This window comes from Mobula birostris, chromosome 3, assembly GCF_030028105.1.
Source record: "Mobula birostris isolate sMobBir1 chromosome 3, sMobBir1.hap1, whole genome shotgun sequence".
Classification (NCBI taxonomy): Eukaryota; Metazoa; Chordata; class Chondrichthyes; order Myliobatiformes; family Myliobatidae; genus Mobula; species Mobula birostris.
In genome coordinates, this window is record NC_092372.1 from 90,195,343 (window position 1) to 90,220,777 (window position 25,435).

Below are 25,435 nucleotides of genomic sequence, written 5' to 3' on the forward strand. Positions count from 1 at the left end.
TTGCTCAGGAGTCCACTGCCAGCTTTAGGGAATTCACATTGCCGAACGCTCTAACACCTTCCAAAGTCGATCAGATGAACAAAAGCAGAGTGAGTGATTTTCCTGTCACTTAACTGCTGAGATGCACATCCAGTGAGATAGAGAGATTCATTTTTCTGGTAACAATTCATTTTGTGAGCTGTCATTAAGGCCACACCTGGCCACATAAAATTAATTGGAGACCTCGTGGGGTGGTGGGGGGGGCATGAGGGCAGGAAACACAATTGTGCCCATCAGTGAAAAGCCAGAGTGTTTTCAGAGAGGCATCTCACCTAGACGGCACTAATAATCAATGTATTCACAGATTCTGTTTTGACTGAGGTATGTTCTGTTTTGTAGTCAGAACATCGGGTAAGGTCTTGTACATGGGCTACTTTTTCCATGGAGGCCAAGGTCACATTTGCTCTTCATTTCCTCACTGCAGGCTCCTTCCAAGCAGACACAGTCAATTTCTGCTGTGCTTCACAATTTACTGCTCGTGGCTGCATCAGGGAGGCCACCTGGACTCTATGCGCCTGGAGGAGCGATTTCATCCACGTTGATTTAAGCGAGGAGCATTTGGTATGTCAGGCACTGGGACTGGCCAACATTGCTGGATTCTCAATGGAGCAGGCAAACATTGACTGTTCTCCTGTTAGTCTAAAGACTCGTATTTGTAACCTGGATCTTATTTGTGGAAGAAAGGTTTCCTTCGCCCAGTGAGCAGGAAATTGTGGATCATAAAGAGAATTTCCTCATGGTGAATGGCTTGTACAATGGAGGCACACATAATCTGTCCTTCCTGAGAGAGTCAGTACTGCTGGACACTGTGAGTGAATGGCCCTGCCTAAATGTTGGTCATTGAGTGCAAGAGCTGTCCTCTGCTTGCTTGGCTACTCGTACCAGATCGCACTGCTACCACAGCAGCAAACAAGAGAAATAAGAGCCACACACATACCTGAGCATCATGGAAAACACTGTAGGCCCACTGAGGAGAAGTTGGTCTTGACTTCACGAGCGCATGGGTGACCTGTAACACTGGGTGCAGCGAATTCATCTTGGTGGGCTGCAAGCTGCACATCCTTGCCTATTGAAGACAGTGGCTGGTGCTGATAAGAGCAGCAAAAAGATGAGAGCCTGGATGGAAACCAGAGAGAAGCAGTAGCAAGAAGAGTGGGTGAGGTTAATTTGCAATACCTTTGGTCAACTCTAGCTAAGATGATGAGGCAGGTAGTGATTATAAAGGAGTCCCCATATGATATATATAATATTGTAAGAGGTTGCAAGCTCATAGTGCACCAAATCTTCTCCCCTCCCTCCACTGCTGGCTATACAATAGAAGTAGGAACATTAGCTGGAGAGACTAGATGTACATAATACTTTCATCCTGTCTGTGCTGATTATAATGGAATCTTAGATAAATGCTAATTGTTGTCATGAGCATTGAGATTCAGTGAAAAAAATTGGTTTGTCTGTCATTCATGCAGATCATTTCCATCTGGCCCTTTAATAATATTGGATGCAAATTACAATTTGGCCAATTTTATGAGTTTTTGCAGGAGATACGAAAATGTGTTAGCAGGCATGTTTTAAGGCCCCAAACATAGATGCAATCTAATTTCCATAAGACCATAAGACAAAGGAGCAGAAGTAGGCCATTTGGCCCATCGAGTCTGCTCCGCCATTTTATCATGAGCTGATCCATTTTATCCTATTTAGTCCCACTGCCCCGCCTTCTCACCATAACCTTTGATGCCCTGGCTACTCAGATACCTATCAATCTCTGCCTTAAAGACACCCAATGACTTGGCCTCCACTGCTGCCCGTGGCAACAAATTCCATAGATTCCCCACCCTCTGACTAAAAAATTTTTTTCGCATTTCTGTTCTGAAAGGGCGCCCTTCAATCCTGAAGTCATGCCCTCTTGTACTAGACTCCCCCATCATGGGAAACAACTTTGCCACATCCACTCTGTCCATGCCTTTTCAAGGCATAGGCACTTCCCTGAAACTGGGAAAGCATCCAACATCATGCCAATAACACAAAATCTCTGTATGTTCTAATAGCAGGTATCTTCCTTCGACAATCTGGCACAAAATACCCTTTCCTCAGATCAGATTCACTTAGCAATACCAAACATCAGTTGAACTCTTGAGCCTATGTACGGCTGATCAGATTGGTTTTCAGGTGGTTGTGGGATATCTTAAGAGGTTAATATTTCATGCAAGTAAAGTCCACAATCATCAAGAATAAGAAATCCATCAAGGAACTCCAAATGTAATACATTTTCCATTTGTCCATTTCATGGTACAAAAGACATCAGTAGTAAGAGCAATGTCTTCACGTAGCTTACAACAATTGAGCCTGACCAATATAACGTGATGCTTCACTGCGTAAAACGTCACTTCTCACTGGCACTCCTTCATCAATTACCTGCATATGAGGGGTCCCAGGGAAGGGATAATGTAGAGCAGATGTTTCATTTCAGCATACAACCTCCCTCATATTTTCTTTATGTATTATTGTTGTTTGGCTGCCATGAGAAATTTGCTCATAATGACTGATGCCCTTCAGTGATTCCTTCTGTGTTTGGTAAGGTCATGGCAGCTGCTTTTGATTTACCCTGTTCCCATTGAGATATCTGCAAGTCCCATTCCATCCTTTAATTCTGGGTGTACATCAGCATAATAAAACTGCAAATTACAATTTGGCCAATTCAATGGCCTTTTGTGGAGGATCTGGAAAGATGTTGGCAGCCATGTTTTAAGATCCCCAAAATGGTTGCAATCTAATTTCGATAGATAGGTGCCTCATTGATGCTGGGAAAGCATCACCTGCTCATGTGAATAGTGCATGGAAATGCCCAGTGAAATTTTTGGGTCTGATGTGATTTCAAACAGAAATGATTGTCATTGCATTTCTACTTGATGTACTTGAGTAGAAAAGCAAATTGTACAGAGGATGTGGAGAGTGCAGAGGGATATAGATAGGTTTAGTGAGTGGGCCAAGATCTGGCAGATGGAATACAATGTTGGTAAATGCGAGGTCATCCACTTTGGAAGGAATAATAGAAGAGCAGATTATTATTTAAATTGTGAAAGATTGCAGCATGCTGTTGTGCAGAGGGACTTGGGAATGATTAATTATGTGTGAATCGCAGAAAGTTGGTTTGCAGGTAGAACAGGTTATTAAGAAGGCAAACGGAATGTTGGCCTTCATTGCTAGAGGGATTGAATTCAGGAGCAGGGAGGTCATGCTGCAACTATACAGGGTACTGGTGAGGCCGCACCTGGAGTACTGTGTGCAGCTCTGGTCTCCATACTTGAGGAAAGATATACTGGCTTTGGAGGCAGTGCAGAGGAGGTTCACCAGCTTGAGTCCAGAGATGATGCGGTTAACCTATGAGGAGAGATTGAGTCGCCTGGGACTATAATCTCTGGAATTCAGAAGAATGGGAGGGGATCTTATAGAAACATACAAAATTTTGAAATTGATAGATAAGATAGAAGTAGGAAAGTTGTTTCCATTGGTAGGTCAGAGTAGAACTAGGGGACATTGCCTCAACATTCAAGGGAAAAGATTTAGGACAGAGATGAGGAGAAACTGTTTTTCTCAGAGGGTCGTGAGTCTGTGGAATTCTCTGCCCAGGGAAGCAGTTGAGGCTTCTTCACTAAATATATTTAAGATACAGTTAGCTAGATTTTTACATAATAAGGGAATTAAGGGTAATGGGGAAAAGGCAGGTAGATGGAGCTGAGTTTACTGACAGATCAGCCATGATCTTATTGAATGGTGGGGCAGGCTCGATGGGCCAGACGGCTTACTCCTGCTCCTATTTCTTACGTTCTTATGTAAACTTGAAGTTGGATCACACACTACCTGGAACAGTTTCCACTGGTCAACATTCCTTTATTTTCTTCTTCATGATATATATTCTTTCTCAGTCCAGTCTGCCACAGAGAGTAATGGGCAAAAGACATGGGGGCGGGGGGTAGTTGTGAAATGAGGAAGAAATATACTGCTCAAGGGCTGGGTATAACCTGGGGCTCCCTGTAACAGGAGCAGTAGAAGCAATAAATCCAGGCTTGGAAAGGGAGCTAGATAAGGACTTGATATCATACAGGGCTAAGGGAAAAGCAGATAAATGAGATTGTCAATAGCTGGTATAGATCTGTTGGGATGAAAAGCCTCCTTCTGTGGTTTAATAATTCTATTACACTTTCAATAATCCTCATCAACTCCAGAGATTTGATACATAGACAAATTACTACAGTTTTTCTGAATGTCCTTCTACAGGTTTATTTTTCCATTGAGATTGACTCAGATTTGCCAGAAGATTTATTTTGATTTTTTAAAATTTTATTTAGTGATACATCATAGAATAGGCTAGTGGTCACTAACCTTTTTAAGCCCAAGATCCCCTACCTCCACCTCGGTGAAAGGCAAGATCTACCTACTAAATCGTTTAGAGAAGAAACAGCTCTGATTGTACTTCCAATTTGAGGCCTTTTATTTGGGCGAATTGTATTTGAATTACACAAAATACTTTTGTCAAACTTTCAAATTAATTCAAACAAGAAAACACTGTAACTAGCATATCAAACAGGCCATAGCTGTTTTTCTTTAAGAATATTACAATACTTCACACCTTTAATTCTAAGTTTCATTATTTAATTTTATTTCAACACGAAAAATAAATGAATAAAAATTGACTGTTGCACTCAGTGTGGTGACTGAGGCTGAATACTTTCTGCTAGTTCCCTAAAATTTGGGTCATAACTACAGACAGCCAGTCTGAGACAGTCTGTGAGGTGTAGGGTTGCCAACTGTCCCGTATTCCCCCCCCGCTAAGGTAGACCATTCCTATGAAACCTTTTGTGCCAAAATGCTTTATGCCGAAGAAGCAATTACCATTAATTTATATGGAAAAAAATTTTGAGCGTTCACAGACCCAAAAAAATAACCTGCCAAATCATACCAAATAACACGTAAAACCTAAAATAACACTAACATATAGCAAATACACAGCCTATATAAAGTAGAAATAATGAAGATTAAGCCAAAACCAATTCGTAGGGTAAAAAAAATCGGTATGTACGTGCATGCGCACACAGGTGCCCGCGTAAGGATTCATGGTCATGGTAGTCTTTCTCGGGGTAAACACAAATGTCCTGGGATTTGACTGCTACTTTTGTCCCTTATTTGGGAGTGAGAAAGTTGGCAACCCTAGTGAGGTGTCTGTCAGTAAGTCAGCTCCTATACTTAGATTTAGTAATTTTCATCTGTGTGTTACGTAACTGGCAACAATGAATATCAATCAAAGTAGGTTATATAAAACAACCAAACATTTATTAAACACGTATAAATGATAAGAAAAAAAAACAAACGAAAACTTTAACCGGAAGTTAACCGTTATACAGCCGTTCACCAACTCAACACTCGACTCTGGTTCTTAAAGGGCCATTCTTAAAGCGATACAGTCGGATATAGTTCTTAAAGCGATATATTCAAAAGTCCAACAGATTTATATGTTCAATTGGGAGAGACTTCTCTGGAGAAGGATTTCTTCATAGACACAACTTTCCTGCTGGTTCTGTCCATAGGATTCACGATGCCGAAAATAAACAGTTTAAATCAACTGACCTTAAATTCTTTTAAAGAGAGGGCAAACCGTTGCGTGAACTCCTTGCTCTTTTTGGCAAGAGTTATCTCTGATGCAGGTAGCTACTCCTCCAATGAAGTCTCAATAAGGTTGATCCTTCATTAAACTGTCAACGATGCAGACTTCTCTCGATCCTTCGGTCCTGTACTTTGATAAATACTTCACTCTCCCTTCTACTGTTGGAATTGTGTATATCAAGACATCTAGCCAAAAATTTCCAGTCCAATAATATGGTATTTTGTAATAGAATGCACACTCCGTTTAAAAATGAAACTGCGTCACAAAAACAAACACGCAACAGAAACGGAGATATAGCACATTCTACCTGGAAATCTACAAACTAAAAACCAACTGCGTCACCTGGGTCGACTCTTATATACTCATGGTTCACATGTCATCACGTGACCTCACATCGGCGGGAAAATCACATCAGGAGACCTCCAAAAGACCATTACATCATTCTCACAGGAAAAACACAGATCTCCTTGAGCATGTAACATGTGAAAATGCAATTTCACATAGATAAGTTGACCCGAAGTAGGCACTGACTTTTAGTGGTATAAAACCAACGCACACACCACGCATTGCTCGCCCCACCAGTAGTAATTGCCATCAGTTTTTATGAATGGGGATGTCATTTTCATGGACATATTTTTTGTAAACTCATTGTAAATATCCTCACCTCTTGTTCTTTCCTTTAATTGCAAAAGAGTGAGGAAGTCATCCTTTGTAGTAAAATCCTGGAAAGCCATTCTGACAAATACAACAAGCTGAGCTGTTTGCATTACATCCAGGAATTCATGGAGCTGTAGTGAAAAATATCCACGACCTCCGACAATAACTCTACCCTCCTTGTCACTGTTGCAGGGCCAAGCGGTATATTATGTATTGCAGTTGTGATGCCGTTCTTGTTTTTAAAGTCATTAAAAACAGTCTCTGCGGTAATGACCATTGCTTCCTTGAATAAATCGCCATCTGTAAAAGGCTTCTTGTGTTTAGCCAAAAGGTGACTTACACAAAATGATGCTTCAATAACAGCCTTATTTTGAGCACCATGTTTTGTGGAAAACGATTGCTGGGCCTTCAACGCCAATTTCAGCTCAACTTTCCAGGCACAGATTGCGCTCTTTGCAGGGTAGGTGTCTTTAAATTCCTGGTGGTTGGTGTTGTGGTGCCGCTCCAGATTCCCTCTTTTAGTCAGTGCTTGTGTTTGGTGGCACAACATACATGCACACTTGTCTTTCACTACGGTAAACAGAAATTCCTCTTCCCATTCTGGATGGAATTTGTACATTTTTGCCTTCTTTTGTGGAGCCTCCGCCACGCTACCAGGATATCACGAGCGATTGCCGATTGCGTCGCCTCTGATCTGGGCCGACATTTATGTTCCAGGCAGCACCTAATTAATTAGCTTGTTTATTTCGGCTTTTTTTCTTAAAGGTGTGCTGTGTGCATCCCGACTACCGCTGCACCACTGCATGCTTTGCGGCCCAGAGATTGGGGACACTGCCGTATATTGATGTTTGCGACAATCTGTACTGTTACCTAATCTAATTGGTCACTTTAATGCAGCATAGGCTACGCTGAAAACGCAGTGCATGTCAGGGGAACTACACGCATGCATATTGGGCAGAAAGAACGGAACTAAACCCCCGCAACCTGGAAAGAATCTCTCTTTACAAACAGCTTTTTAGCGAAAATATTGCTACCTTACCATTATCCTAATTAGTACTACTTTTATAATGCTCACATTACAACAGTATTTGTGTATTTATTTTTGATTTTTCTTCGGGATCTACTGGGAAAGTCTCAAAGATCGACCGATTGGTGACCCCTAGAATAGGCCCTTTCAGCCCTTCGACCCATACTGCCCAGCAGCCCCCGATTTAACTCTAAACTAACCATAGGACATTTTACAATGACTAGTTGACCTAATAACTGGTATATATTTGGACCATGGGAGGAAACTGGAGGACCCGCCCACAAAACACGGCTTTGCGCGTGGTAGGTCGTGTCTAACAAACTTATTGAGTTTTTTGAGGATTTTGCAAGGGAAGTTAATGAAGGCAAGACAGCGGATGTTGTCTACAAGGACTTTAGCAAGGCCTTTGACAAAGTCCTGCATGGGAGATTGGTCAAGAAGGTTCAGTTACTTGACATTCAAGATGAGGTAGTAAATTGGATTAGACATTGGCTTTGCGGGAGAAGACAGAGTGGTAGCAGATGGTTGTTTCTCTGACTGGAGGCCATGTCACTAGTGGAGTGCTGCAGGATAGGTGCATAGTTGTCTGACATCTATATCAACGATTTGGATGGCAATGTGGTTAGCGGGATCAACAATTTGTGGATGACGTCAATATTGGGGGTGTAGTGGACAGTGAGGAAGACTATCAAAGCTTAGATCTGGACCAGCTGGAAAAATGAGTTGAAAAGTGGAAGATGGAATTTAATGCAGACAACTCCAGCTAGGGTAGGTCTTACAGAGTGGGCGTTATGGCACAGAGGAGTGTTTTAGAATAAAAAGATCTGGGAATACAGGTATATAATTCATTAAAATTGGTGTTTCAGGTAGATAGGGTTGTAAAAAAAAACCTTATAGATCAAAGTATTGAATACAGGAGTCGAGATGTTATGCTGAATTTGTATAAGATTTTAGTGAGGCCTAATATGGACTATTGTGTTGAACTTTGGTCAGCCATCTACAGGAAAGGTGTAAATATGATTGTAAGAGTACAGAGAAAATTTACAAGGATGTTGCCTGAACTGGAGGACCTGAGTTATAAGGAAAAGTTAAGCAGCTTAGAATTTCAATTCCTAGAACTTATTAAATTGAGGGGAGATTTGATAGATGCATACAAAATTATGAGGGCTATAGATAGGATAAATGCTAGCAGGTTATTTCGCTGAGTTTGTGTGAGAACACAACCGGAGGATTAAGGGTGAAAGGTGACACGTTTAAGGGGTACACGAGGGGAAACCTCTTCACTCAGACAATGGTAAAAATGTGGATCAAGCTGCCAATGCAAGCAGTGGATGTGATTTCAATGTCGACGTTGAAGAGAAGATTGGATAGATACATGGATGGTGGAGATATGGTCTGGCTGCAGGTGTATGGGACTAGGCTGCTAAATGGTTTGGCATGGACTAGATGGCCGAAGGCCCTGTTTCTGTGCTGTAGTTTTCTATGACTCCATGGCTCCCTGATTCTGAGAAAACCCATGCACTCCATGGGGAGAACATACAGATGACATTAGAATTGAACTTCGAATTTCCTTACAGATGACGTTGGAATTGAACTTTGAATTTCGATGCCCTGAGCTGTAATAGTGTTGCATTAACCGCTAGGTGTGTAGGTGAATTGGTGCCTCATTGATGCTGGGAAAGCATCCACTGATTGTACAAGTGGTGCATGAAAATGCCCAGTTCAATTTTTGTGTCTGAAGTGATTTCACCAGAATGGATTGTCAGTGAGTTCTACATATGTACTGCACCTGATACTGGGTTCTTTCTCCACAGAAACCGCAATGCAATCTTTTGCTCGCTTTAGGTGACTTATGCAGAGTTCCTCCATCACCTTCTGAATTCATCTAGATTTCAGCATCTGCAGTCTCTTGTAACTCTTTTGTTCTTCTCGTTGATCTTTGGAGTCATGCCCAAATTTATTTTTGCAGTGTAAGAACTCTGTACTGTTTTTGTAGATTACTTAAATGTAGTGCTTTAATCATCTAAGCTTTATTCTAGTCACTAGTCTCCTCAGTGATCACCACTATTGTCAATGGTATTCTAGCCCTACATTGTCGAATTTCATTCCTAAGCCCATTTGTTCCCTACCTCTTTCTTATCATTAGAGAGCCTCTTTAAAATCCAGCATTTTCACCGAGCTTTTGATCATCCCTCCTATGCTCATTTGGCATTTGTTTTTGCCTGATTCCAATTCAATGAAGCATGTTGGGATGTATTTCTGTGTTAAATGTACCATTTCAGATCAAGTTACTATTTCTGTGTGTGTGTTTATTATATTAAGTGACTATTACTCATTTGGCCCTCAGTTTCACTAATGCATTAAGTGTGGTGTTAACAAAGCAATTATTGTGTACATTGACAATGTTTACAGCAGTACATGCAAAATCTCCTACTTATAATAAATTATTTTAAAGTAAAATATTGCACACCATCTTGGAATATTTAATAGAATCAGAATCAGGTTTATTATCCCTGAAATATGTCATGAAATTTGTTGTTTTGCAGCAACAGTACAGTGCAATATATAAAAATATTATGAATTACATTAAGAAATAAATGTATAAATTAAGTAAGTAGTGCAAAAAGAAGGCAAATATAGTAATGTTGCACTCATGGGATCACAAACCATTCAGAAATCTGATGGTGGAGGGGAAGAAACGTTGAGTGTATATTTTCAGGCTCCCGTACCTCCTCACTGATGGTAGTAATGAGAAGAGGGCATGTGGTGGGGGTTCTTAATGATGGACGCCGTATTTTTGGGGCATCACATTCTGAAGATGTCCTTGATGCTGAGGACGCTTGTGTCCATGATGGAGCTGGCTGAGTTTTCAACCCTCTGCAGCCTTTTCCAGTCCTGTGCAGTGGCCCCTCCACACCAAATGGTGATGCAACCAGTCTGAATATATCTGTACATCTGCAGAAATCTTGCAAGTGTCTTTGGTGATTTGGTGATTTTCTGATAAGACCCAGTTACGTGCTTTTTAATTATTTTCCACTATTCATGTATAAGGAGTGAAAGTGCATATGTATGTCACAACCAAGGTACTTTGTGTAAAGGAATATGAGCCGACATATGAACTGGTTGTTTGCCCTGCAAGTATTCATTATTTTTTTTCTGGTGGTCCTGCAATTTCCTTATATAGAAATTGTTTTTCTATTAAATAAACCAACAATAAAATCCTTCTTTGAAGGGTTACTTTGCAGAGAACAGAAATGTCTGCATATTTTGACTATGGGGTGCTTGTTAATTTAATGGAGTGTTTACCATTATACCTCATATGAAAGGCTATTTGAATAGCATAAACTAAGAAAGATTACCAAAGTCAGAGAATGTTAATATTTGCTCCTTTGCTGAAATTTAACATCTTCATCACTTAAATCAAGGTTATAAAGACCTTATAAGTGTTTAGACTAATTTTTATGTTTAAGTACTCTTCTCTGACATTCTTTACACATGTTGTAATCAGATTTATTACATTGTGTGAAAATGCAAGTGTGCAGATTCTTTTCAGTAAGCTAAATAAAAGTTTGTGGAAACTGGTTTAACTCAAGGCATTTTGGCAATTGTCATCAAAGGGTCAAGGCTGTTCCATGGTTTAACTCACGGAATAACTAAACTAGTGTGGGCAATATCAACAATAATAAAGAATTGATGGTTAGTCCCGACATGTAGAAATGCTTATTGAAAACTTCTAAAAATAATTGAACATAGTTACAGCAAAAGTTAGTATAATTTATTGGAGAATTTCTGTAAACACCCATATTATTTAAAAGCTGTCAAAATATGGCTTGGTAGTTTATTAATTGGGCGCCACGGTAGTGTAGCGATTGGCACAACACTATCATAACCCTGGGCATTCCAGAGTTCTGAGTTCAATTTTGGTGCTGTTCATTGATGTACCAGGTAGGTTAATTGGGGCTATGGGGTCGTTGGGTGGCATGGTTCAAAGGGCCAGAAGGGCCTGCTCTGTGCTGGATTACCAAGTAAAATAAAATAAATTTAAAACCAGAGCTACAGGCATTAATATTACCTCTTTGCAACTAACAGTCAGAATACAATTTTGAATAAACATTTCAGAAAAAGGGAATAAGGTTATTAATAATACAAATGAGTATATTCTAAAGAACTGCGACTGATGGAACAAACTTAGGCATTTGACTTTTGGTATTTAAAGCAAAGTAATCGGCTCTCTCAATTTCACCCTTGATGTCTTTGTGGACAGGCATCCATTTTATAGTATCTTGGTGTTCATTGCAAAGACAATGAATTGTTTGGACTGCGTATTAATACAAATTCACAGAGCAGGTCTTTAAAGGTCTTCCTAAATCCCAGCTGGAAATCATATAAAGTTGTCTTTAATGAATACCTGATATCTTCATTTTTCACTCTGGACATTGTTCAATACGTGTGTTACGACTAAAGGAAACTTGGCCAGAGTTGCTTAGCACTTTAGCGCAAGGGTGCTTATTAGGTGCAGCAAAAATCAAACTTATAAAATTAGCAAAAATAGTGCAAAGACAATTGCAAATATTTACAAAAAGATATCTACCAGAAAACACAATAGTAGTTCTGGGTGCAGGGGGTTCTTAATAATGGATGCTGCCTTTGTGAGACAATGCTCCTTGAAGATGTCCTGGGTACTTTGAAGGCTAGTGCCCAAGATGGAGCTGACCAGATCTACAACCCTCTGCAACTTTTTTCGGTCCTGTGCAGTAACCCTTCCATACCAGACAGTGATACAGCCTGTCAGAATGCTCTCCATGGTACATCTATAGAAGTTTATGAGTGTTTTTGTTGACATACAAAATCTCTTCAAACTCCTAATGAAGTATAATCACTGTCTTGCCTCCTTTATAATTGCATCGATATGTTGGGACCAAGTTAGGTCCTCAGAGATCTTGACACCCAGGAACTTGAAACTGCTCAATCTCTCCACTTTTGATCCCTCTATGAGGATTGGTGTGTGTTCCTTCGTCTTACCCTTCCTGAAGTCCACAGTCAGCTCTTCCATCTTACTGACGTTGAGTGCCAGGTTGTTGCTGCGACACCACTCCATTAATTGGCATATCTCACTCCTGCACGCCTTCTTGTCTCCATCTGAGATTCTACCAACAATGGTTGTATCATCATCAAATTTATAGATGGTGTTTGAGCTGTGCCTAGTTGCACAGTCATGGGTATAGAGAGAGTACAGCAGTGGGCTAAGCACACACCCCTGAGGTGCACTAGTGTTGATCGTCAGTGAGGAGGAGATATTATCACCAATCTGCACAGATTGTGGTTTTCCGGTTAGGAAATCAAGGGTCCAATTGCAGAAGGAGGTACAGAGCCCCAGGTTCTGCAACTTCTCAATCAGGATTGCAGGAATGATGATGTTAAATACTGAGCTATAGTCAATGAACAGCATCCTGGCATAGGTGTTTGTATTGTCTAGGTGGTCTAAGGCCACGTGAAGAGTCATTGAGATTGCATATTCCACCTTTTTATGGCGGAACAGTACTATAAAGCCAACCAGAGTGCACCAGCTTGGTTTAAGACCCATTATGAAAATATACTGGGGAGACATTGAAGTGCGTGCTCAGAGCGCAACAACAGCGGAATGACAAGGCAGTGTGAGTGTGAATACATGTGTGTAAGGAGTGTGTTTACTGAGTGCTATTCATCACAAGGTTTCCACCTATTGCATCTCCTGAAAGTCCCATGTCATCCTGGCGACAGAACCTCCACTGTTGGCTCCTCTGCAGGGAACAACAGGCGTTGGTAGCCATGAAGCACTTCATAGGGTGACATACCCGTGGCAGAGTGTTCAGAGCAGATACTCCTTCCATGTGGAAGGGTTAGAGGCAGTGAAGCATCACAGAAACTCCTCCTGCTGATTGGCTTTTTCCTGACTGACCGTTGATCTGCAGATGATAGCTGGAGGACAAACACACTGAGATGCAGAAGAGGGAGTAGAAGGGTCACCAGAAGTGGGAGATGAATTGTGGGCCCTGCTCCAACACAATGTCCTGAGCAAAGCCGTGGAGAACCAAGTTCACCATCTCAGCGGCTGACGGGAGGGCAGTAAAGTGGCCACCTTGGAGAACCAGTTTACCAATATCATGATCACTGCACCCGCCGGAAGGTGGCAAACCTATGATGAAATCCATGTGATGTGTGAGATAGGGTATCGGAGGACTGACAGGAGCTGCTAGAACCCAGAGGACTGCTGCTTAGTGGAAATGGACTGGGCACATTGAGGGCAAGCAGCGATGACTTGCAATCATGGTGGGGTGCCAGACCTGGTGCTACAGAAAATCCAGAGTCTATTGTGCACTTGGATGGCCATAGAGGATTGAGGAGTGGGCCCATTGGAGTGTCTCAGAGCACATGGCTGCGTGCACATATGTGCAGTTGTCCAGTGTGTTGGCTGGAGCATGCTCATGCTGTAGGGCCGGACGCATCTAGTTTTCTAGGTTGCAGACAATTGGGACAGGGATCTGGGAGGCTGGAATGATGGACTGAGAGACGATCTCCATTTCAGCTAGGTCAGACTGTTGTGACAGAGTGTCTGTCTTTGTGTTCTTGAAACTGGCTTAGTAGGAGATGGTGAAGTTGAATTGCTTGAAGAAGATGACCCAGCAAAACCTAGCATGGGTTGAGTTAGCAGGTATGTGGAATGGTTATGGGGCTCTGGAGGTGAGTTGAGATCAGAAAGAACTTGATATTTCCCATAAGCCAATGTCCTTATTCCTCCAAGGCCCATTTAATGGCAAGTAGCCTCCTGCCTCTTACTCCATAATGGCACCCTGTACAGTTGAATTTCAGCGAGAAAAAGGCAGAGTGGTGTGTTTTCACCTGGACCAGATGGCCCCGGTACCACTGTCAGATGCGTTCACCTCTACAGCAAAAGGTCCACAGGGGTTCAGATGGTGGAGAATGGGAATGGTGGTGAAAGATCTCGAACTCCTTGGAAGTATAGATCGAGGCAGCAGACCAGGTTACCTGTGAGGTATGTGATTTGGTGAGGGAGATGAGAAAAGTGGCGATTTGGCTGTAGTTTCTGATGAACTAGTTGTAGAAGCTGGAAAAGCCCAAGAAGCGCTGTAGCTGTTTGCAGGAGTGCAGTTGCAGCCATTCAACAACAGTGCGTGCTTTCTCTGGGTCCATCATTATGCCTTGGAGTGAAAGAACTGGCGTGTGGAACTGGCAGGTTGACTCTGTAGTTAAGAAATCAAACAGTGCATTGGCCGTCATCAACCGTGGGATTGAGTTTAAGAGCCGAGAGGTAATGTTGCAGCTATATAGGACCTGGTCTGACCCCACTGGAGTACTGTGCTCATTTCTGGTCGTCTCACTACAGGAAGGACGTGGAAACTATAGAAAGAGTGCAGAGGAGATTTACAAGGATGTTGCCTAGATTGAGGAGCATGCCTTATGAGAATAGGTTGAGTGAACTTGGCCTTTTCTTCTTGGAGCGATGGAGGATGAGAGATGACCTGACAGAGGTGTATAAGATGATGAGAGGCATTGATCGTGTGGATAGTCAGAGACTTTTTCCCAGGGCTGAAATGGCTAGCACGAGAGGGCACAGTTTTAAGGTGCTTGGAAGCAGGTACAGAAGAGATGTTGGGGTAAGTTTTTTACGCAGAGCGTGGTGAGTGTGTGGAATGGGCTGCCAGCGGCGGTGGTGGAGGCAGAAACAATAGGGTCTTTTAAGAGGCTCCTGGATAGGTACATGGAGCTCACAAAAATAGAGGGCAATGGGTAAGCCTAGATAGTTCCAGGGTAAGGACAGATTTGAGGGCCGAAGGGCTTGTATTGTGCCGTAGGTTTTCTATGTTTCTATGAAAACCCTATGCATCTCAGTGTGTTCCTCATATTTATTGAAATTGGGGGTTTAATTGTCGCAGTTATTGGCAGCCTAGGTCTGAGTTTGCCCAGTCAAGACAGAGCTGATGAAAGCAATCTTGGCTATGTCGGGAGAATACAGGGATGGCTGGATCTTGAAGTGTAAGATGCACTGGGACAGAAAGTTGCAGCATTGGGTTGGGGATCCGTCAAAGCTTTTGGGCACTGGAATCCGGGGCTCAGAGGCAGGCTCACTGTCGTGGGGTTGCTGTACTGAGACGGAGAGTTGGAAGAGAGTGGCGAGGAGATGGTCAATGGTTTCCTGCTCCTTCTGGATTGTGTGCTCATGTCGTACGGATGACTTCCTTTAGGTGAGCAAACTCTGCTGGATCAATTGCTGGTTCACTCATCCTGAAGGAAATGTCGAGGAGGCTTGACCCAATCGCAGAGCAGTGGGCACAACCTTAATAACAGACTGCAAAATAAGAAGGCCAAAAAAACAGGAGAGAACAGATAGTTAGCCCAACAGGGCAACAAGGTAACAAGGTTAGGAACGACAGATTGAGGATCACTGTTTCGATGAGTGGACAAGAATTGTGGATGAGAGCCGGGTTTAAATAGGCTGCAGGTGCTGAGTTGGAAACGAGCGTCAAGTGACTCCTGTTAGCTGGATAGAGACAGGCAGGAGCCTACATGTGCAAGCCTGACAGACGTAGCGTGATTGAGAGCAAACTTGTAGCTTTCTGGTACTTTGCTTTGCTTGCTATTTGTTATGCATGACCTATAAACAATTTCCAGAACAAATTGTTGCTGTGAGTCATCTTTCTTACTTCAAGTTGATACATGATCCATACATTAATATTTCTAAGAGGACTACTTGCCTGATCATGAGGATGTTAAATGGCACATGCTTGCTATAACATTACCTGATTGTGGACCTAAATAAACTGGAAATCCAATGAGTCTTACTTATATATATGGATCAGGTTTTGACAAATTGCTGCATTTCCATAATGAACACTATCTGGTGAAATTATCTATTTATGCAAATTTAAAACCTATAGATCTTATGGTACGTCATTATAACCTATATTGCTCATATTGTGCAACATGAAGAATAACGACTCTAACAGCGCAGGCATTTGCTAAGGCATTCATGTATTGTTAAACGTGGAAGTCCAGAGTCTCTGTCAGAAATATCCTGCATTTCCATGGGGCAGTGTTTTTGTGGTCCTGACCCATAGACCTGGTCTTGAAATCAACACATTGAAAATTTAACACGCAGCAAAACTCCAATAACAACACACATTCTATAAATATTCAGTGAATTAGGCAGCGTCTATGGAAAGATATTCACCAAGACCGAAATGGTGAGAAGTTAGTTTCAAATTACATGGGAGAAAGGGAAGGAGGAGGGGTATCAGGGGAAGGTGACAGGCAGGTGAGGAGAAGAGAAGAGGCAAGAGGGAGGAAAGGGTGGGGAATTAAAGATGGGGGAAGGGAAAAGGGAAAACATGACTGGAAGTTGGAGAAATTGATGTTCATGTCATCAAGTTGGAGGCTTATCAGACAAGAATGAGGTGTTACTCTTCCACCCTGAGAGTGGCCTCATCGTGGCAGTAGAGGAGGCCATGGACTGTCATATCAGAATGGGAATGTGAGTAGGAATTAAAATGGTTGGCCACCAGGAAAATATTCTTTTTGCAGATGGAACGATGTTGCTCGACAAGCAGTCCCCCAGTCTATGGCAGATCTCACTAGTGTAGAGAAGGCAGCATCGGGAACACCGGATAGAGTAGACGACCCTAACAGATTTGCAGGTCCAATGTAGCTTCACCTGGATGGGGGCCCTGAATGGAGATGAGGGAAGCAGAATCATTTGATTGCCAATCTAGGAAACATAACTGAATTAATTATGGTTAGTGCCAAGTGAAAAAAAAAGGACAATACCATAACAGACAGCACAATTTACAAGACAATAGTGCAAACTGCTATGATCAATCAACAATTAGTCCAAATGCCAATAATCAAACTTAAATAAATGAGAATATATATGCAGACTAAATAATTATCAACAGAACAAGGAGAGCAGGAAACACCATTTAACGAATGTTGTGCAGGGTCGGTTAGGGTATTAAGCCCAAGTGGGATAACATGAGAAGCTGGATAACTACAGAAAAGAGGCTGTGGAGATGATGTGTAGTCCTGGTGGTGATGGACTTGTAGCATCTCTCTGATGGCAATTTGATGTCTGCTGGGGTGGGTGGAGTCAGCAGCAATTTTTTCCAGATTTTTTCTTCATTCTGGCAATGAACAGGTCTTTTAATGTCGATAGCTGACAGCCAGTAATCTTCTCTGCTGAATGAACCAATCACTGCAACCTGGACTTGGAGAAGGAGAGGTGCTGGGAAACCAAATAGTGATTTGGCTTACAACACTCTCAATGATGGCTGAGTAACAATTCATCAGGATACACTTGGATAAGAGGTGAATGGGGAGTTGTAGCATCTCTGCTTGCAGGGTTAAGTACTGGGAGGGAGATCAGTGGGAAGGGATGAGTAGACAAGGAGGGAGAAATCCTTGCGGAAAGCGGTGAGTGGGGAGGGGGGAAGGATAAAGATCTGTTTGGTGGTAGGGTCCCGTTGAAGATGGTGGAAGTTATGGAGAATGATGTGCTGGATGTAGAAGCTGACGGGGTGGTTGGTGACGATGAGAGGAACTCTATCCCTGTTAAGGCAGCGGGAAGATGGGGTCAGAGCGAATGTCTGGGAATTAGAGGAGATGAAGGTGAGGGCAACATCAATCGTGGAGGAGGAAAAACCCTGTTTCCAACTCTGGCTGAAGGGGCATTGACCTGAAATGTTAAAAATTTTTCTTTTCACAGATGCTGCCTAATTTGTCTGTTTCTGAAAATCATGCAGCCTCCAGTAAACTGCATTTTGCACAAGTGATCAAGAATGGATTTCTATACTCATGAGTTTCAGTAGTGATTATTCAGTCTGATTAATTGAACAGCTAGTCATCCAAGGCCTAAAATGAATCTGATGTCCAACTAGTGGACATATATTCTGAGAAGTCTACAGATACTCAAAAGGCAGCTGTTAGCAAAACAAATACTAAATGGTGTTTCATTACCACTGATAGCAAAATCAAAGCACATGTGAATGTGGGTAAAATATGACTTTTCATTTGTGATGCTGAAGTCATAGGCTGTATTGTATGCACTGTTTGTTATTCAGGATACAAAGGAAAACTAATTAGTAGAAGGCTTTAATTTACAAAAAAATGCTTTATTGAAACATAGTTAAACGTTTTTGAAAGTAGATGAAATAGAATTTATATGAAGCCTGAATTTTATTCGTACAGTGGTCACAAAAGAAAAATATTTGAGATTATTGTACTGTCTGCCACGTGCAGCTTTGGAAAATTTCATGGGCTTGAAGAGTATCATTCAAGACTTTCAAGGCTTTCATGAGTATCTACAAATTTCTCTCAAAGAACTTCCAACAACCTTATCTCTGCTAGGACTTTTCCAAAACCAATTGAGAATGAAAATGGAAATCTGTGCCTTTGTAACTATAGACAAACTTATCAAAGAGACAACATTGGAACTTGAATCTGCCCCTGTGATTGCTGTTGGATCGTAAATATTTTTATAGAGCAAATTAAGGCAGGTTTAAAAGTTATTCTTTTTCGTACAGAGATCCTCCAGATTGAGGATGACTTACTTGATAGTTTGAAGTGACAGACGGAGCTACCATGTGACCAGCCGATTCTTCCACTGGTGAGACAGAAGTACCAAGGGATAATTGGAGAGATAGTGTACTCTTTTCACCATTTCAGCATTTATACTGGGCTTCCAAGTGTTCCTAAGGAATGGTCATCAGGTTCTCAATATCAGCCTGAAAACTTCCTCTCCACTTTGAGTAACCATGGTCAGGCTGTCCCAGGGTTTTGCACTTTCTCAAGGCAGCTTTAGCACATCCTTGAGTTTTTTCCTCTGTCCAACTGTTAATCTCTTCTCATGAAGCAGTTTAGAGTTGAGTGTCTGTTTCAAGAATTTGGTGCCGGGGATGCAAATAAGATGGCCTTCCCAATGGAAATGACTGAACATGACTGGGAGAAGATTCTGACACAACTGTTTATTCTTCCAATGGATCTGGAGGATAATGATTCATTAATTTATTTGTATCCACACTAGCTTCTTGATTGCCACTATTTTCACTTATCTGTTTATAGAGTGAAGGGGCAGCTTCCAACAGGGGAAACAGCTTCTGAAATATTTAAGTGTTGTATTCAATGATAGCATTCAGATCTCAACGCTATCAATAATTTCTCAGTGCCAGAGCTGTCACTAGGATTAACTATGAAATGTTCTTATCATGCAGCACCTGAAAATACCCTGGAGAGGATATAGGTTGGGAATAGAGTCCCACCAAGTTTCTTCAAGATTAATTGCAAGAGTCATTATTACTTTCTTAGCTGTTGATAGAGCATCATTGATGTCATTATAATAGTGCTTTAGGCTCATACTTTCCCAACATTCTTACTAAAAGTTGTCCCAAAGATCCTTCGAATAAAATTTAAAAAATTACAGGGCCATGGAAATAAGGAGAAAGAACAAATTCAATGTCATTGACTATAAATGCTGGACTAGTAAGGCTAAAAATTACTATATTGCTGGGCTTCACTGATGTAAGGATGTCAAGCAAACAGTCATAACTAGCCGGGCAGCATGGTGGTGTAGGGATTAGCGCAAAACTTTACAGTACAGGCGAACTGGGTTCCGAATTGCATGTGAGGAGTTTGTCTATTCTTCCTGTGACCATGTGGGTTTCCTCTGGGTGCTCCGGTTTCTTTCCCATAGCCCAAAGACCTACCAGCTGGTAGGTTAATTGGTCATTGTAAATTGCCCCATGAGTAGGCTAGGCCGGAATCAGGAGATTGGTGGGCGGCGCGGCTCAAAGGGCTGGAAGGGCCTATTCCGCACTGTACCTCAATCAATAAATAAAAAAAGCATTTACGGGCTTACTTATTCAACTGAAAATGTTAGAAAGTGAATTTTAATATATTAACATTCAAAATTCATCACTAAAAATTCATAGCATATAATTGGTAATGGCTAATTTATTTCAGGATTTCAGCACAGGGTACAACAAGGGCACGAGGGTTGTATATTTGCAAGATTTTGGTCACAGAACTGTGAAACTGAACTTAGATTGAATATGTATAATTGAAATTCATAGCAGAGTATGTTGATAATTGCATCATTATTTCCAGACTTTAGATATTCTAATTTAATAAATAGATCCATCAAGAAATTTGACTGAAGGTCTATTTATTTAACGGTAGTTTAAAACCTGAATAAACCCTAGACCTTGGACAAATAACCAGCTGTCATAATTTGTAGCTACTCCAGTATTTGCACTTACCAACATGGCTAAGTTTCATATTCCACTTGCAGTTGAGTAGGACTAATTATCTCTTTAATAATTCAAGAACTTAAAGAAACACTATCATTTTATTTCAACAGGATGATACATAAGATTGTCCTTACAGTGTGTAAAATATTCCACCAAAATTATATTTACAATGATTTTATTTCTTTGTGCAATCGAGAAAATCTGTTACAATCATTACATTTTCTCGGAAATCAGAGAGACATATTCCACAGTTTTCTCCACTCATTTGTGTTCTACACATCTCTTTTGGCTCTGTGTTGGTATATAAACTACTTCCAGTTCTGATTGAAAGTCATTGACCTGAAATGTTAACTTGTTTTCCTCTCCACAGCTGTTAAGTTTTCCAAGATCTTCTATTTTTATGTCACACTCCATTCAGAATCACATTCCAGAGATCAGAGGTAATTATTTTAAATCATTCTTTGAGATATTATACACTACTACTTCAAAACAACAGCATACAATAAAAAGATTTTGGTTTTGGATGTTATTTCATTTTCCATAAATAGTGCAATTATTTGAGCCAAGTATGAAGTCCTTCTCAGAGGTTGTCCATTGGTGGGTAGGTGTAAAGCCAAATGCAGGATCTGCATATTCTGGTGAAGTTTGGGCAAGAGTACATGGAGGCTGTGATTAATTGTTGGGTCTTTTCATTGTTCAGTTTATCCTTTTGCAGTTGATGCTTGTTCTCTGCACCACAGCAGAGGCTTATCTCATGTAACGCAGCTCCCTATTGATCAGATTTCCTCCAGGTGTACCTACCTACCTACCGAGTGCAATGTCTCCTCAGTTTTTAGGTATAATGTTGAGTTTCTTCAGGCTGATTTTGATGTTATCTTTGAAGCATTTTCTTTGCTTGCCATGAGCTCTCTGACATTCCTTCAACTGGGAAAGGAGTTATTTGGGGAGAGGTGAGTTACGCATCTGAATGATGCAACCTATCCATCAGAGTTAGTGTTGTTTTATCACGGTGGAGGTGTGCTCATGTTGGCCTCCTTCAGTACACTGGTGTTAGCATGTCTGTTCTTCCAGCTGATCCTCAAAGTCATTTGGTGGTGTTGTTCCAGAGCTTTGAGGTGTCTACTGTCAGTGGTTCATGATTCAGTAGTGTAGGAAGGATGACTGCTCTATAGAACAGAAGTTTTATTTGGACCTGTAGGCCATGGTCTTTAAACACTCTTTTCCTTAACCTTGCATTGGCTCCTCTATTACTACACAGGCAGTGGTTGATGTCTGTTTCTGAAGAGAGAATGTTTCCAAGGTAGGGAAAGTAGTCTATATTTCCAAGAGTGATACTGTCAGCTTTTATGGATGGTTGGATGAATGGTTGGTTGGGCAATAGCTGATATAGGATCTGTGTTTTTTTAATATTCAAAACAATTTTTGGAATTGCATATAATTGGTAATGGCTAATTTAGCCATTACCAATTACCAAAAGGAGGAGGGAGAAGAAGATGGCGGCACGATGCAGCGCGCGTGACCATTCCGAATGATATCGTATGTGTAACTAGGGCCCGTGCACAATTTGGATTTGATGGAGACAGCCGTGAGAAGTGCAGAGGAATATCTGAAGTAGATGCTGCCTGGCCTGCTGTGTTCACCAGCAACTTTGATGTGTGTAACTTCTGAAATGCCTGCTTCGCTGCTGCTGCTACTGTGTGATCGAGAATCTCCGGAAACAACGGCCCCAAATCCTCGGCTTTGCGTATCGCCTGTTGCTGGGGCCGGGGTCAAAGCGCTCGGCAGAGATGGTGCTCAGTGCTCGGTGTCGAATAGGTGGTCGGAGGCTCAGAGTTTTTCAGACGGATTCGGAATTGGACTGTGGTCGGATGCTTCCAGATGCTGCATCGGCAAGTTGGCGGCGCTGGAGGTTTACCGTCTGCGTGAGATGATGGGACTTTCGAGAGACTTTGAGACTTTTACTGTGCCATGGTCTGTTCTTATCAAATTATGGTATTGCTTTGCACTGTTGTAACTATATGCTATAATTATGTGGTTTTTGTTAGTTTTTAAGTCGGTTTGTCAAGCGTTTTTCATGATATCATTCTGGAAAAACATTTTATCATTTCTTAATGCATGCATTACTAAATGACAATAAAAGGGAACTGCATGTCCTCATAGCCATAATCATAATCATAATTTCCAGGGCCCTATCTGCCTTGGCAAAGGCGTTCAGGATGCACTGAGGTTTTCTTCAGAGTGTGCTGTGAGGGCATTGCACACACCATTCAGCACAACTTTCCATAAACTGTGCAGAGTCTACTCTGTCTTACTATACACACACACACACACACACACACACACACACACTTTCATCTTTTTTCTTCTTGTTTATTCTCTATTTCTCTATTCTTTCTTCTTCTTCTTGGCCTCTGTTGGTCAGAGCTGACCATGGATATTGCATCCTAGCTGTCTAGATACACAAGCCTGGGCAGTGTCATATGGCTAGCAAGCTGTTGCCCATGTAGCAAGCGGCTCCTCTCCATGCATCTAATGAACCCAAAGGAATGTCAGAGACCGATACGGTTTGGTACCAGAAGCGTTGCAGGAGCTGCCAGTCAGCATTGAACTCAAAGTAGAACTGCCTGAGGGACTCCAGATCCAGAATTTTTTCCTCAGGGTTTACTCCGGAAGCCTTCCCGTGAGTGGGTATAGTTGCAAGACAGCAGAGGTTCGAGATCGAAGTTTTCCTTCTCCTAGATGAGCTGCCAACCACGGCTGACGAGCCCCATCTGCCTGAAGTGACAGGTTTTAAGGCACCAGTAACCTGCCTTTGCCCCTTCTCCTGTCAGTTGAAATGGTTCCCCCAGGCTTGGTAGCTAACCCACTCGTGAAAGTCTGGAGCTGGACTTGGTTGTCAGATGCTATTTGAGGCGCACACTATTGGGAGCATTTAGTAGGTAGTGGGAACTTGTCCCCATTACCATCCCCTGGGTATAACAACCTTAAGGAACCAATATATATTCAACATCATTCTTATTGTCATTTTTGTTACAAAGTTAAAACAAATAAACACCTAGAAAAGCTACCTAATCAGACACTATGCATCAAAATTCTCACTATTAATTGTGCTGTTAAGGGTTTTTGGAAATTTGAGAACTTTGTGTATTTTATAGCAAATTAAACAACCTGTTGTTTTCTTAATCTATGGATAACTTAATTAAAAAATACACAGTTATCAAAAATATTAAAATAGGATCCCTGGAGAGAAAATCTGTCATTATATGTCCAAGATCAGTTGCCCATCTTAATGTGAACTTCTGTGCTCCTAGGTTTGTAAACGTATAAAGTCTCTTGGCAATCATGATCTTATATACAGTACCTAAAGGAATATTGTTGTTGTCATTCCTTTCCATGATTTGTGGCTCATTGGGGGGCAACTTTACAATCTCTTTAGCACTCTTGTCAGTCTTATGAGGCTGAGTTGCTAGCCTGACGCTCAACCCAGCCTGGATGGAAAGCATGCAAGGAGCCAACTGGATTTGAACCCAGGACCACTCACCTCGAAGTCCAGTGTGGATGCCTCTATGTCACTGTCCGGCTACCAACAAGAATGCCAGTACAGTATAGAAATTGTGAACAAATTTAGAGAATTGAAAGTACGTAAAATTAAAGCAAATCTTCCATAAGGTATTGGCTCGTTCCTTCGCCTTACTTTATCCACAATGCTGAATCACTTTCTAGATATACCCTATTTTTGAAATGATAATTCTATACTCATTGTTTAAGTGAAGCAATTACTTGCTTGTTTATAAGGGATTAAAATGCTCTGGATTTCCTCTCACCTATGAAGATTACTTCACTGAAATTAACCAGGGGCCCTGCTTAAAATTACCACCAATGGGACTTTCCTGGAGAGTTAATGTGAGTGTACGTACTGTGTAGCTTGGATTATATTTTGTCCTGATATAATCTGTAGTTTAACAAAGTTCAAAGCAGCTGGACTTCCACATGAATGAATAGCAGTACCGTCAAGATTTCAGTAGCTTTTTGGCAATCGTATAAAGTTGCAAACAAATTTTGAAAAAGGAAAATAGGTTAAATGAAACAGTAGCTTGTGAAATACCAAAGTTTTAAAATGAGTCTGAAGTAGGGGAAATTGTTTTTATCTTGTATGGAATTCACAGTCATAACTGTGAATGCTTTTAGTTTGGTTATTTCTTTCCAAATGATTGTGGCAAACATATTCGTATGGCTGCCACATCAGTTATCAGCTACCTACTTAGTTATGGATCACTACAAATACACAGTGGCTAATTCACAAATGGCTAATTATATCCATAGTTGTAAAGTAACTCCAAAGCATCTCATGTTTTTATACTTATTATCTTTAGTCCTTTTGAAAATAAAGGAAACCGAGTAATTTTCAATGGTCTTGATTACACCATCAGAAAGCAATAATGGTAGCCATAGTAACAGAAGATCTGTTGTCTGAACAGCAATAGAGACAATTAAAAAAGATTGAATCAGAGATGCACTTAAGTAAAGCTTGATGGTGGCATTCAAGGCAAAATGCAAACTGCCTATAACAATCATTTGACAGAGTGTCAGCCAAATCGCATCATGTTTTCTGCATATTTTATGAGTAACTCATCAATATTTTACAAATTTTCCCCATTGTTCATAGAACAATGTACTTGGGAAAGTCCTATCAGTTAATGCATTTAGCATGTGGATATTTTTAACCTATTCAATGGCCTGGATATTGCAATCAGTGGT